This window comes from Pogona vitticeps, chromosome 5 (assembly GCF_051106095.1).
Source record: "Pogona vitticeps strain Pit_001003342236 chromosome 5, PviZW2.1, whole genome shotgun sequence".
Classification (NCBI taxonomy): domain Eukaryota; kingdom Metazoa; phylum Chordata; class Lepidosauria; order Squamata; family Agamidae; genus Pogona; species Pogona vitticeps.
In genome coordinates, this window is record NC_135787.1 from 103,995,943 (window position 1) to 104,012,237 (window position 16,295).

The following is a 16,295-nucleotide window of genomic DNA, read 5'->3' on the forward strand; positions in this document are numbered from 1 at the left end:
TAATTCTGTTTTGTTTCTAGCACTTTTTGACTTCTGTGTGATACTATTAACTCAGATTATTCCAGGATTAATAGCATCGTGTTATCCCTTGGTCGATTATACCTATTTGTGAAGTTTCCTTCTCCCTTTCTGAGGCTTAGAACGGGCGTAATGGACATGGATAAGTTCATTTCTTGTCAGCCCCAGTTGGCAGACACAAAATGGAGCTAAATAGACATCTGTATATCTGATAGCTCTGTGTTATTTTCATTGTATCACTTGAACTAATGGAGCAACAATCTGTTGTGGCAGCAATCTTGTTGGATTAAGCAACAAAATTCTGGTCACTTGTGAGGAGATGACCACATAATTGGAGATACTTTCCATCAGCCTGACTTACAAGTCATTATTAATGAGCAAGCTGTGACAGGTGATTGAGTGTAATTGGCTGTAACTATTTCCCTGCAGACTGAATTTAAAAATGCTTTCTTTATATGAACATAATCATCTGCACTAAACCTGTATATGTGTGTATGTGTTGCATTAAAGTTTTTATTGCGTTTGCTCTCGCTATTTTGTTCCCTTTTTCATTCTGAAAAATATTACTCAACAACCTAGCTGTTTGTGGTTCTTTTCTTATTAATGTTCTGTCCCAGTGTTCCCATCAGTAGACTTTATTTTCCCAACCACCTCCTTTTTCTGTTCTGGTAGAATATTTAACTTCCCTGCCCTTTAAAAAATTTATTTAGTTGATACTACGGTCAAACAGAAGGCATTGAGTCAGGGTGCCTGTGTTCAATAGGGTATATTAACAAGTCTAGTATAAAAATGGATATTTGTGTTAAGGATAATGATAAAGGGATATTGCTAATGTGGGAATATCTACAGTGATAGTTTCCCCCACCTTTAATTTTTGTATATTCTCCCAGATTTTATCCTTAACATTTTTTTTTTCTATATGGAGTTTTGATACAAACACTGGAGAGTGTTTATTCCATTTCTGAAACTTCTTTTATATTTTTAACTCTGGAAATGGAAAAACATATAGTCTGGCATGCCAGAGCCAAAAGTAACTGCCATCAAGATTTTATAAAGCTTTCCCCCCCCCCCTTTTCACACTCTGATCAAATCAACTCCCCAGTACACTTCCATCAGCGGTGTAGCGATAACACTGGAGAAAGAACACACAGCAGGAAGATGGATGATTAAAATTTGAAGAAGCAATTAATTAACGTGTTTCTGAAAGGACAAAAGAAATGTGAGACTCCTGGCTTGACATCTGCCTCAGATACAGTTAGAGTTAAGGGCACTCTTGATTTCTAGGTTCGCCTAGGTGGAATTAATAAGCTTCATGTGTAGCTACTCTACAGTTACTCTTTTATAGCTCCCCACTTGGGGTGGGCATAGGCAGGAAAATTTCTCAGAGTATCATGTCTCCATGGCCTTTCGTTTTATATCATTAGCCATTACACATAATCTGGATTTAAAAAATATATTTTTCTGGTGAATTTTGAGATGTGGTCACTTCCAGGCATCATGGACCTGTCCAATCTTTAGGGTGTGTTTTGCCTTTAACCACCTATTTAAAAGGGCTGCAAGTCTCGGGATAATAGCTGAAATCTCTGGAAATTGCTAAGCATTTCCAAGATACCAGTGATGAGATAAATCTCAGGGTGAACAGCACTGGAGGAGGAGAAACCTTGGTTGTTGTATGTAAAGTGATTTTAAAAACTGAATGCTTGTCTTTGCTGGCATCTACTTTCATTGGTTCAACATGAAGATGTTGCTGTGGGGTGTGTACTTGCCAAGAAGATGGAGGGGACTGGTAGGGAAGTTGGTATGTTCAAACACTTGTTCATGTTGTACTATTTGGAGCAAACTGAAGAATGGAGCACCAACTGACACATGGATCCGCTTTTCTAGACCATGAAATCAACTAGATATTTTTAATAGGGGTGGCACACCCTGCAAGGTTTTGTTTTGCATCTTTACAATACCAGCATTAAAGCAGTGCAGACACAAAAGCAAGGTCCCTAAGCCTTACTGGAATTGCTACATCTGGACTTCCAGAGCCACTGATGTTCCTTCTGTGGCCAACATTAGCAGAGGTTGAAGGACAGAGTCTTAGGCCACATCTTTCTCAGCCCTATTTTAAACCAAATCAAAATTACCAAATCTTTATTTTGACACTTAGTACTTTTCATACTATGATATTGCACATGGTTTTGTTTTGTTTTGTTTTGTTGTGTTGTGTTCTGGCTCCCTCTGGTTTTTCAAACCATGTTTTCAGTAACTCTCCTGTTCCCCTTTGTGAAGAAAGAGACACTGTCTGGAAGTAGGAACATATTGTACATTTTAGATGTGTACTGATATTTTTGCGATGGCTTTCCTGTAGATTCATTTTCTTATGATGTGTTTTATGAAAGATAGAAAGCTAATATTATATTTGATATTAAAGAATAACATGGTAGATACATAAATTACATAAAGAGCCTTTTACAAAAACAGCACTATCTGTAATGCTGTTCTCTGAATGCAATACTGTCCAAATATCTAACCTACACACTACAAAAATTAAGTATATATCTTAACAATACATGACTTGCCTTTCTTCAGTTTATGGATCATATGACTGTTGACGTACAGCTTGTCTTAAATGCTGTGATATAAATATTTGCTTTTCTGTGCTCTCATGGGAAACCCTTTCAAGTTGCCTCAGATGTGCCAGATTTGGTAGGAGAGAAGGCAGTGCCAGCACACTCATTCTCCTCTCATCTCCCCATCTTGCACATAAATGAATGTTCCCCTTTTTCCTTTTGTGGAGAGTCAACTGGGCTATTTGTTTTGGGCAGCTTGTGTCTCAGTCAGCAAGAACAAATAGGTTTCATCTGGATGAAGTGAAGAGCAGGAGCAGGAAGTGAGAGACTGACAACTCTTGGTGCCTTTTTCCATTTCACCAAAAGCTGCTTTTAAAGCAAAGGTAGTTGTAATGCCAAGTGTATCACTTGAAGTTCTAGAACTGTTGTGTCTACTGGAAATAGTTCTGTGTGGGTGGTGCAAAGTGGAGTGGAGATTCAGATTCATATGCACAAAGAGAGAATAATCCTTTGTCCCCACACTGTGCTTCAATCAAAATGGACACCATTTGCCCCATGGCTTGGGAAGGAATTTCCTAATCTATCTCATCAGAGCCAAATAACCTCTCTGAAAGAAGAATTTCATTATGCAGGAGGAAAAGAACACTCCCTGTGCCATGTTATCATCCTATCCTCAAGACCCATTCTTTTTAATTGAAGGAAACAACCATAGAACTACCTGTTTAGTCAGATAAATGTTGGCTTAAGCTACAAGGGTGGGTGGGAATGGAATGGAGATGTTTCCAACACACAGCTAAAGCGATAACTTGGACAGGCATGTTCAACTTATGGAGGAAAGAAATTTCCACACCACAGTGGGCACTTCAAAATGAATGATAAAGGACTGCAGAGAGGACCTGAGGAGTTTGTTATGAATATCTCTCAGGAGGATCTTTCTAGATGATTTTCAAGGAAGAAGTAGTTATTTTAAATACTTAGGTGTGTATTACGTAGCTCATTGTGAAGCAGGAAGTGGACTATGCAAATTATGATTTGATTCCTCGTACACTTTTATATATCCATGTGTTTTTTTTCTTCCCTTCTCCTTTTCAGGCCATCTCCTTGTCTGTTTTTTTCCCATTGGTCCCATGGTGTAATATGCCACTAACACACACACACACAGAGAGAGAGAGAGAGAGAGAGAGAGAGCTAGGAGGGCCAACTCATTACAGCCTCTCCCCACCATATTTTGTGCTTCTGAAAATCTCAAGTCTCTGTGTCTGCTGATATCTTTATTTTGCACATGGCTCATGCAGTTTTGGTTCCACCCTGAGCAACATGGAAAGACTCAAAATGGAAAGAGGGGAAAAGACTTAAGTGTGAATTTACTCCTTGTTAAAGTGAGATTAGCTCCAAAGTCTTCTTGAAGGAGTTCAGTTAACAAGATTTTAAAAGAATGGAGAAAAGAGAATGCTTGTTTTCCATACCTCTTCACCTTTTATATACTGTATCCCACTGTCTTTGGGAAATAGTTTTTGAATATGAATGTTTATGTTTCATGTTGCAGTGATTTAAGAAATCTGTTGTAGGCTTGATCAATTTGTTAAGATCTTTGGGATCATCTTCCTTCATGCTTACAAAAAAAGGAGCAGCTCTCCCCTCTGTGTCTAGATAAAATATTTATGAATTAGGAAGAGCTAAGTTATGATAGGTAAGACGTGTACCAAATGCTAATTATTGAATGATTCACTTGTATCGATTTTCATCAGAGATAATAATTTCCATAAGATTTGAAACTGCTCAAGTATGGTCCCTCACTCATTGTCAGGAGACAACAGTGATCTTGCTAATACAGTAGGATCTTTTTATCTGCAGGATCAGTATCGGCTGATTCACTTACCAGCTGCCTGAAAATACTAAATAACCCTCCACCAAAAAATAAGTATTTACACGTATTTTTAGGCTGTATTTACCAGAACTGGCCATTATAGGGAGCCAGAGAGCATGCAATGTATAGCATTCAATACTTCCATATATTTTTTTGACTCGGTACCAATCCCCCATGGAAACCACAGTGCTACTGTATAGAAGTTGTCCATTGTTGAAAACGGGTAGATCTTCAAAGAGTCTCACATTTTCTTGAAAGTTCATTCAAATTCTGTAGCGAAAAAAGGCAAAACAGTAAACAAATGGTGTCTTCTAACACTTCACCAAGCATTGGCCACATAAACTTTTAAGCATTTGTTTGTAATATTATATATTTCTCTTTATTTGATATAAAAGGTTCTCAGTAGGTAAGTACAATGCTGTGTGCAAGTGCTATTGTGTAGGTTTTTTTGTGACCTTGCAAAAGTACACCAGTACTCATGACAAGTGTTCATGCACTTCTTTTAGTAAAGAATATGTCATGTCAGAGAAGCTGATGCCTGAACCTCTCCCAAAGAGTCCTATTTAACTTTATAGAGATGTCCAGGGAAGAATCAGAAGCCTGTGTTTGTCATGGCTGGTATTTACTTCAAAAGAGTTAATCTCTCTGTGACTGAGAGTAATGTCTTGTACCTTGTGCAACTTTCCCTTATTCTAAATATCCTTTTAACTGATTTGCCTTATGCAAGACAGATGAACTGAATGTCCAAGGAAGTTTCTACTTTTCTTCTTTGTACTGAATAAACATATGCAAGCAGATAAACATGTATTACACTTTTGTCTATTGACTATTCAAACGACCTAACTATAAAAATCTATAGTGTTATAGTATTATAGAAATCTTCATATGAAACTGAAATGTAATAAATTAAATGGAAAATTTAAGTGTTGCAGGTGATAATTCTATTCACCAGAGGTTTTTTCTCTTAGTGAAAGGTGGAGGCACAATAATCAAGCAAGTGAGGTAAAACAAACTGGAACAGTTGATTTTTCCCAGTAGAAAGGTACAACCCAGTACAATGACCAAGGAAATACAATCTTGTGGTGCAGCTACAAACCTTTTATACTGTTTCTTAGCAAGGTGAGAAACATTACCCAAGTCTACCTGTTAACAAATAGGATGAAAAAATAACCTAATAAGGATAAATGACATTATGTATAACTGCTGGATAGTTACCAATGGTTTTGGAGAGATTGAGAGTTCAGTTCCCTACTATGCCTCATTGACTGACGCTGAACACGATGATTCATATAGGGCCCTTTTTAGATCTTCAGTTCTAAGATGATGATGATAACGATTATTACTATTACTACTACTACTACTTCAGTCATCTAATAAGGGCAAGCATTTGGTTAATGCTTAACTGCACATGCCATCTTAAGGATGAACAGACATGACAATGCTGAACAGGCATAAGTAATTGTGGTGACCGCCCACGTCACTCATGCCATTCATATTCATGAGCTGATTTGCATGACCTATGAGAGGGCTGGAGAAGCAGAGTCAGCAGCTACATGAGGCTTGGCGGGAGAAGAAGGAGTCAGATAGGGCTGGTTAGGAAAATAGGTAGAGAGGGTAATAATGATATTGCAAGTGAAAAGAACTATGTCTCATACTGAGAGAACTGTTGATGAATATCTGAATATACTGAATATCTGAAAAACTTCTGTTATTATTTAGTCTGCTCGTCTTCAATAAAGTGAGGTAAAACAAACTAAAGTAAGTTGTGTTTCTGTTCACAAGACAAGTGTTCTGATATACGTCATTTATATTGTGGATTGAAGTAATCCACTGGTGGCAGCGAGAGGAAAACGCGACATGCGCCTTCGTGAGGGAATAACAAACAGGGGCCATGTGGATAAATGTCAGTAATCAATTACAAAACAGGCATGTCTAGGCAAACCCACAGTGTCTGTTTTCTGAGCACACATAGCTAGAAAAGTATATTATTTAAGACTATCATTTTCAATTTTTTATTAGTTTCCAACAGTCCCCTATTCCATTAATAGCAAATCTGCAAGTGTTTTGTTGTTGTTTAGTTGTTAAGTCATGTCTGACTCTTTATGACCTCATGTGAGTGTTTAATCACCTTCAAACACATTGCTGTCTTCCTGTTCTAGAATTGTAGTCATGCATCTCTTCCGGAGTTAGCATTGCTATGATTTATGCATAAACCTGTGTGTGTTTGTGAGTTTTCAGTGCCCTTACAAGTCTCCAGACAGAATGGAAAACAGTGTATATCACAGCAAAGATAAAATTATAAGAATCATACCAAACTCATCAATTATACTGTATATACCATTAATTTTCTAAAGCATCCACTTCCAGTAAGCCAATTTCGTAAGTCCCAGTCACTGAGGCCTTCATGACTAGTTCTCCTGTCAGGATATGGAGGTGACCCTTGATGCTTACAGTTTGATCATTTACATAAGTGTAGCATACAATACCAGTCAAATTGCAGACTCCACCCTGATTCACCAGGAGGAAATCCAGGGCCAATTTGATTTTGCACTGCTGATCGATGTGACTAAGAGAGCTCTGTATCAATGACTTTCTTAATAATGGTTGTTTCATTGATAAGTCATAACATGGCATCAGTTAATCAAAGAATGTCAACATGGTTGGCATCTGCTTTGTAATAAGGGAACAGGCCTCATATTACCAGTTCATTGTTACATTACTCAAGTTCTCTAGCTCCACCCTTTTATTCCTAAGATGTCTGGTAGATAAAGCTGGGTAACTCAATACCACTAGACCAAATAACAGGCACTCCATTTTAACAATGGTATAAATTGGGCTGCAGTATGCCCACATACCAAAAATAAATTTAACATAGTAGGTCTGCTTTGAAACATTTGACCTAACCTACTGGTTGCACTAACATTACTCAGGATCTGTTCCTACAATTGGGCAAAGGTACTATAGTCATTGATATGATCATGTAAATACCAGTCATTGGAGCTAGAGTTACTGAATATGCATGAACAGTGACTGAAACCTAAGTGTCTGGAACTCTGAGTCTGAGTGCCAGTAAACGGGCAGCATGAATACCCTATGGATTAATCTCTGATGCAAAGGAAGTTGTTATTACAAGCTGTGAGATTCATGGGTCCAACAGAATCAGTAAACAGAACATCAGAGGTTAAAGATACATCTAGAAGGGGAACACTCTGCTTGTGGTGTGTAGGGGCATGTGTACTCCACTATCTCCACTATTCTATTTAGCTACCTTTCTCGTTGATTTGGCATGAAGTGGAGGAGTCTGAAAAAGTGTTATCTCAGTGGTCAGGACTTACATTGTGGTACATATGGCTACCTGATTTTTTTTGTTTTCTTTGTGTCTCTTTCCTGTTATTATTTCTCCCATAGGATCTACAGTTTTCCTCATTTTTCACTACTATAGCTATGGTTTCCACTATAAGACAGAGAACATGGGCTGGTCTAAACTTGTATTTTTCTTTTCTTTTCCTTGGAAGGACATACCCAGAAATTTACACTACAAGGGTATAGCAGCAGGATGTCCAATGCCCACATAGCAATTATGACATTTACAGCATGAATACTGATAAGAAGGGTTAAATATTATAGCAGAAACAAAGAATGACAACCACTTCATTTCAAATAATATCTGACTTAACTACACAGCTTGTAGGAGAGGTTGCTAGCATGTCAACTTCTAGTGGTCCAGATCTTCGTCTTGGATTGGACTTGTATGCAAGGGGGTATGAGTCATTGTCATCATCCAGTCTTCTCTGCCATTAACATCATTTGAGTTTCAGTTTCAGACCAGGTAAAGCCCTTTTAAACCACTTATCAGTTTTGGAAGGTTCTTTTCTGAGGTGGTAACTGCTTTACTTTCAGCTGCTTCTAGTCCTTCTGCTGCTACAACTTTGGCTGCCATATTGCCAGATTCTTCTGGACACCCCTTTTGTTGCTCCTGCAGTCTGTAATTAGAACTGCTAATTACAGACTGCAGGAGCAACAAAAGGGGTGTCCAGAAGACACAGTAGGAGTTTCTTGACCTTGGTGTGGTAAATCTAGGGACCAATTCTAGCAACTGCATTCATCAGAGTTTGAATCTCTGGTGGAATATATTCTTTGATCTTCGAAACATTACAGATTAACTGGGAAATTTGCATCTGGTAATTGACCATATATTCCTTCAGGTGAACATTTGATTGTTGCCTTTAATTTACAAACAAGTCTCTACCCAATAAATTTGCTTGTCCTTAGTCAGGAAAAAGGAATGTTGTTCGGACAATAGTCCAACAAAGACTTGCACTTTGTTGGATTTTGGACAATGGAATGAATTTCCTTCAGACCCCATCGCAACTTTGGATTCTTGGCTCATTGACAGAGAAACCTTTGTTAAGTTGGAAAATGTGGCTCCTGTATCTAATTGAGCCAAATCAGTTTGTCCTTGAATTTTTAAGGGCATAGAATCTTCTGCATTTAATTTAAAAACAGGAGCCTGTAACACCATCTGGTCTCCTACACCCTGTCACTCAAACCTATTGTAGTAATCATCTGCAGTGTGATCTTGGCATTACTCCAATCCCTGACATAATTTTGAGCCTGCATCTATGACTGACTTTGAGGGGATAGCAGACCTTGAGGTCTCAATGGACACTGAGGCTTCCAATGTCCTATTTGTTTGCAATAGTTACACACATCTTTACTTCCCTTTTATCTTACTTGCAGGTATTTCTCTTCCCTATTCCCTTCCTTGTTCAGCCCCTCAGAGCTGGCCTCTCATTTGGGTCGAGTACTGCAATGGATATTGCCAAATTGGGACTTGAGGTACTGAATAAGCCCTCTGTCCCTGACTTTGAATAGCCATCACCAACATCTTGACTGTCTGATTCTTTCACATGTGTCTTTTCTTTCCCAGCTTCTCTCCTATTGAAGATTTTAGTGGCAATTGCCACTAGTTATTCTACATTTTTTTTCCATCAAAGATATCATTATATATATATATTTACCACCCCCTCCGTACAATTTTCTTCCCTCTAGTGATGCCTTCTGGCATTCTTTGCTCCTTGTTCCTAACTATCTTTTCTTGTGATTATTTATACCCATATTTATCCTTCCTTTACGATTAACAATCCCCTCTGCAGGTTTTGGTGGTCTAGGGCTGTGGTGCTCAAAGAAAAAAATTCAATACGAAATTTTATTGTCTTTTGCATCGTTTGTGATTCCAGAGGTCTGTAACAATATCTGGCTAGCTGCCATTATTATATTTACATAATTATTTTGACTAAAATTCTACAGAATCTGGGGAACCTGTTGAAACACTTGTGACACTAAGAAATTCTAATATAAAGTATCTAAGGTGCCAGATTATTATAAAACCTGAATTTTGCAATCATCGGAAGGGGGAGCTACATGACTTGTGAATACCACTTTCATCTTTTCAACTGTCAGAATTATTTTAGTATAATGATCTTGTTTCCAGGCCTGGCTGGAAAGTTGCTAATGTTTTTGAAATGACTAAGCTATTGCCTAAATATCCAGTTTTAAAAGCACTTTCATTTTCAGAACTGTCCTCTTATACTCCTCCCTTCATTATTTTAACACTATACACACAAAAATTTTACATTTTGACAAATGTACTCTTCCATATGTTTGGTATAGGAGAGATTGATTAAGCAATATTGCTAAACCAATTTTTTTTTACTGATTCTTTCTCCATACATCTCATTTCAAGGAAATGACAGCATGCCAGAGAGAAGCTCCAATTAATCTTACTAAGATTGTTTTTGATCCCTATTATATCCTCTTTTACATATGAACAGGCATGCTGGAAGGATTACACACTGGTTTCCACTCCAAATCAGCTTTAGTTTTTTTCAATCATCTTTATTAGGGAGCCTCAGGAACCCCTTTGAACTTTGAGGCTTTTAAAGCATCTTACAGAAAGAATGCCAACGGTAATAAAACAAGGAAGATTTGTCTTATTCATATGAAATTTTGCATGGAGAATCTACCCCAAAGACCACAATTTAGAACTCTCATTGCAAAATTAGTGTTATGAATGAGTTTTAAAAGTTTGCTTTGAATGATTGATGTCACCATGTTTTGCTGCTTCTGCCCAATCAAAACACACATTCAACCGCTTTTGAAAGTTTAGTTTATATAAGATTCTGCAATTTTGCAGTGGTCTGGTGTAAATCCTTGGTGTATTTATGAGCATTCAAAATCCCTATGTTTTGGTGGGAAGGATATGGCTGGAAAACAGTGTAATGCATCTCAAGTAAGAGTTATTATGAGTGGAAGGTGAAGAGGGCCCCTTTGGCAAGAGCAGCTCATGCCTGACTGGCAGACAAAATTTTCCAGATTGCAGCCTGATTTTTTTTAAAAAACACACCTAAAACTCACTTTGCTAAATAAAGTATTCCTGTAGAAGCTGGGATGTAGAGGAATGTGGATGAAGCCAGGGGAGAAAAAGTTCACACTCATAAGGCATCTGTTCCTTACATATAAAATGCACACATTTTCTGCATGGTTGATTCTTTCACAGTGTAATAATTTATAGAGTGACTTCAGTTATACTGTATATTTTGACTCAATTCCTTCCTCTGTATATGTTTTGCCATCTCTGCTATGGATGATTTACATTCTGTCATAACAACATTGGGCTGACTTCCAGGGTTGTCATAAGCCCAAGGGGAAATATGAGTGTACTTCATGGGGCTCCTATTAACAAGGCAATTACTAAAACTGTAGCGTTTACATGGGGGTCTTAAGATCTGCATGTTTCTAGCAGATAGGTGCTTGTGTAAGTACTTTAGCCTCCATCTCTTAAGTTGAAGGGTTGTGAAGTGGGAAGTTTGATCCTAAGTAATATAAACCATGCAGAGCCTACTTTCAATCCTATGTTGTCTGTTTATTTTTTTAAAAAATTGGATTCTTTTCCACTTCAGTGGATTTACTAACCTATATTAAAGTTAACAAAACAAGAGCTCATACTATAAATCCATTAACAATTAATGTGTTAATTAATCTGTTTCCTTTTACTCTAAGTAGGCACTCTTGCTCATTCAAAATGATGAAACCAAAATCATTCTGGTTTTCCCCACCCCATCAAGGATCGTAACAACCAGCAGAAATTGGCCAGTTAGCCATTAGCTGACTGCAAACAGTCTTCTTAGCTTTGATATAATTTCCAGAAAAATAAGGGATTTCTTCTGGCATGGGAGCCCTTGACCCTCATAGTCAAATGACATGGTGTAGCTTTTCCATCTTTCTGTCTGTAATGTTTTTTTCTTCATAGAGAAACAAAGCAAAAGCAAAAGAGAGCTAACAGCACGTAGATATCCTGAGAATTTCAGTGAATGAGGAAGGCTGAGGTCTCAATAAAATGGTAGTCTAGAAATGCCTGTGAACTAAATGCTATTTGAACCCATTAGTTACTTGTTTGTTTGTTTAGGGTTGTTTGTTTAATTGATTGCTAGGATGGTTTGTTGTTTATTGATTTGACTTTTTAAACATTGATGATGCAAGAATAAATATCAATGGAAGAGTCCAGCTGTATTCAGAACCTGGTCTCAGGCCAGTTCTTAGAAGTGTCTAACTGCAAGTGGAGGCACCAGTCAGCCCATGTTAAATATTTCAATGGCACTGATATTCTCATCTCTTTATTACTGATATCAGCCTAACATAAAAGTGTCTAAATTGCCTGCAATATGCTCACAATATGTTCACAAACCTATTCCAGAGAAAGGTCTGAGATGGCATGACTATTACTTTAGAAGAAGAAGAAACTGAAAAGTTGCATGCTTGGATGGAAAGTAGTATGGTAGCTCCATGTACGCTATGCTAAAAGATCTAGCTCACATGGGGCTATGTGACATATGTGTAGCATAACACAGGCAAGGATCTTATTTATTTATTTATTTGTTTATTTGTTTATTTATTTATTTATTTATTTATTTATTTATTTAGTTAGTTAGTTAGTTAGTTAGTTAGTTAGTTAGTTAGTTAGTTAGTTGATTTTTACCCTGCCGCTCTAGATAATGTCTACTCAGGGCGGCTTACATAGATAAAACACAAACAGTATACCATATGTAAAATCATCAAAAGTGCAATTATAACAATTAGTTACATACAACACAATACCAAGATGGCATGACTCAAGAGAAAAAATAATAATAAAACAGAAATCACTTAATTGACTGGAGGGAAGGCCTGCTTGAAAAGCCAAGTTTTTAACTGGCTTTTGAATACACCCAGCAAGGGTGTCAGCCGAATTTCATTTGGGAGAGTGTTCCACAGCTGAGGGGCCACCGCTGAGAAGGCCCAGTTTCTTGTTTTTTCCTTCCGGGCCTCCCTCAGCGTCAGGCCCCTCAGCCGTCCCTGCTGGCTATGTTGGGTGATTCGGGTAGATCTGGATGGGAGAAGACAATCTGCCAAATATTGAGGTCCCAAACCGTTGAGGGCTTTGTAAGCAATCATTAGCACTTTGAAGTCAATGTGGAAACGGATGGGCAACCAGTGCAAGGCAGTCAGAGTGGGGGAGATATACTGATATTTTCTCACCCCACTAAGTATTTATTTATTTATTTATTTATTTATTTATTTATTTATTTATTTATTTATTTATTTATTTATTTATTTATTTATTTATTTATACATACCCCGCCTATCTGGTCATTTCGACCACTCTAAGAAGCCTGGCTGCTGCATTCTGGACCATCTGAAGTTTCCGCATCAACCTCAAAGGCAGCCTCACGTAGAGTGCATTACAGTGGTCTAATCTCGAGATTATGAGCGCTTGGACTAGAGTAGTGAGAGCCCCCCCATCAAGATATGGTCGCAGCTGGGCAATCCACCATAGATGAAAATAGGCAGAACGGACCACGGACACCACCTGGGTTTCCATGGTAAGCACCGGGTCCAGATGTATCCCCAAGCTGCGGACCTCATTCTTTGCGGTAAGGGTCATCCCCCCAAAAAGAGAGGGAGTCACCTATACCGCTAATGGAAGGGCCACCCACCCTCAAGACCTCCGTCTTGTCCGGGTTCAGCCTCAACCCATTCAGCTGCATCCATTGCAGTACAGTCTACAGGCAGCACTGAAGGGACAGAATTCTAGGTCTTTTAAAAGAGAGAACTGTCTCTTCACTATCCTCCTGTTTCTTATATGCAGCAACCCTGAGCCATATTTCCTTATTTTCAGGGACTACAGGCTAAATCCAATTGTTAGCCCCAACTACAGTAGACAATCAGAATCAATAGAACTTACATACACATTGATTCAAAGAGGAATTGGTAAAGAGTATATGTCAGTGTTGGGTTTTAGCTGTATATATGTATTAGCTGCCAAAATAGAAGTTGGCATTGTTATATTAAAATTTATTTTGTTTTTAAATTTGTGAAACAAAAACAAATACAATAATTAAAAAAAACTTACAATTACAATCTAAACCATAGTGCACCCTCATACCCACGGGACCCTTTGGAGCAATACTTTTAATACAATACTTTTTTTTTGTTGTTGGGGTAGATTTATTGAATTTGTATTAGTGAAAGGAAAGGGGAAAGCCTCTAAACAATTAATACAATTTTATAAAAGAGGTTTGTACTTTTAATACAAACCTCTTTTATAAAATTGTATTAATTGTTTAGAGGCTTTCCCCTTTCCTTTCACTAATACAAATTCAATAAATCTACCCCAACAACAAAAAATGTGAACTTATTTCCCCTCTTTTCATCTTAAGTTCAGTAATCAATTTATCCTTCAATGCAATGTCCCATACTTCATTATACTAATCTTCTAATTTAATATCATTTTTATCTTTCCAGAATCTAGCTATTAATATTCTAGCACTTGTCATAAAATTGGCAATCAATTCCTTTGAACAATAATTAAGTTCTATCTTATCAAAAATTGGCAACAAAGCAATTTTAGAATTGATTTGATATATTTTTGAAATATATCACATATTTCTTTAAAAATTAGTTTCCAAAATCCATTTACACTCCCACCACATATGATAATACATGCCAATTTCTTCATCACATCTCCAACAGGCCTTAGAATAGTCTGAATTTATTATATTCAATTTCGCTGGAGTCATGTACTACCTTAAACTAATTTTTACAAAATTTTCCTTTATTCTTACTGACATTAATCTTAAAACTCTCATCTTCCAAATTTTTGTCCAATACTCTGTTTTAATTTCTGTCTTTAAATCATGTTCCCAAATTGAATTGAAACCTATTTCTGTTTTTTTTTCCTCTTGTTCCAAAATTAGGTTATAAATTCTACTTTCTACTCCCTTCCTCAAAGCATCTTTCTGCATTTCTTCATGTGATGATAGGAATTGTTCGCATTTAGTACATTCTCTACATTTGCCATTAGTTTTCAACTATTCATTTGTCCAACTATCTAATTGGATATAATTATACCATGTTAGTTTATTTGTGTGAAGTTTAACTATAATCTGATCCTTTGATCTCATTTTAGTCATCCAATCCTTCATTCTGGCAACTTTTTTGTCCTTAAACAAATCAGCTAAAACCTTCAAGTTTCAAGTTTGCTGGGAAATTTTCTATTTTGGTCACTAATTTTAGTGGTGAAGTAAAGAGACATAACTTCTTTTTATTTAACATGTTTCTTTAAAAAAGGGTCGTTCACATGTTTCTTTAAAAAAGGGTCGTTCACCTGATTTATTATATTTCTTCTTACTACATTAAACAAATATTTTTCAATATTCCCATTTATTTCTGGGGATTCCATATCCCACCAAATGAATATCTCCAATAAATCTTAACTGATTCTCTATATAATAATTTTTTATATTAGGAATACCTAGACATCCATTTTTTGAGCTTCATACCAATATCTTTTATTTATTCTTGATTTTTCCCTTGATAACAAAATCAATTAATTAATCCCTGCCAATATTTAATTGTATTGGGAGCATCCTGAATAAGAAAGTAATTTTCGGTAATATTTTCATTTTGGTCATAGTGATTCTCCCAAATCACAATAGTTTCAATTTAGAATACTCCTGCAATTTATCTTTAATATCACCTTTTAATTTATTAAAATTTTGCTCCTTTAATTTTTGAGTCACTTTAACTATATTTATACCTAAATATTTAATATCATTACACATTTTAAAACCATATTTATTTAAAAACATTTCTGGTTCATATTTATTATAATTAAACATCATTATTTGTGTTTTTGCCAGTTAATTGTTAGTCCTGTTATTTCCCCAAATTTTTCTAAATGATTTTTAATTTTATCCATACTTTCTAAGGGTTTTTTAATTGTCAATAATGAATCATCAGCAAATTAATTAATCTTAATTGTATCATTTTTACCTAATTCTTTAATCAATTCATCATTTCTTATTGCATTAGCTAACAGTTCTATAACCATACAAAACAGTATTGGTGAAAGTGGACAGCCTTATCTTGTACCTCAGCCTAGAAAAATCCGCTCTGTTAAACCATAATTAACTATTACTTCTGAAGTATTATCTAAATATAATTGCTCTATAACCCCTATAAATCTTCTACCGAATCTACAACCTTTATAAGCAGCTTTAATGTTGGCCATTCCACACAATCAAAGGCCTTAAATATGTCAAAACAGTTGCCTTTGTTTTTTCCTTTTCTACGTCATATATAATATTCAAAACTTGCCTAGTTAAATTATCCATTTGTCTACCCTTTACAAAGCTACATTGATCCTCTTTAATATAATTTGTTATAAATCTATATAATCAATTTGATAATATAGCAGCAAAAATCTTAGCATCTTGATTTATTAGAAATATAGGCCTATAAGATCCCAGATC

At 36.4% G+C, this 16,295-nt stretch overlaps 1 protein-coding gene across 13 annotated transcripts in view; it reads left to right on the forward strand.

The window, feature by feature from the left end:
• Positions 1-16,295, forward strand: part of SHISAL1 (shisa like 1) — a 108,224-nt gene that overhangs the window by 18,885 nt on the left and 73,044 nt on the right. The gene's annotated exons all lie outside the window — the stretch shown is intronic.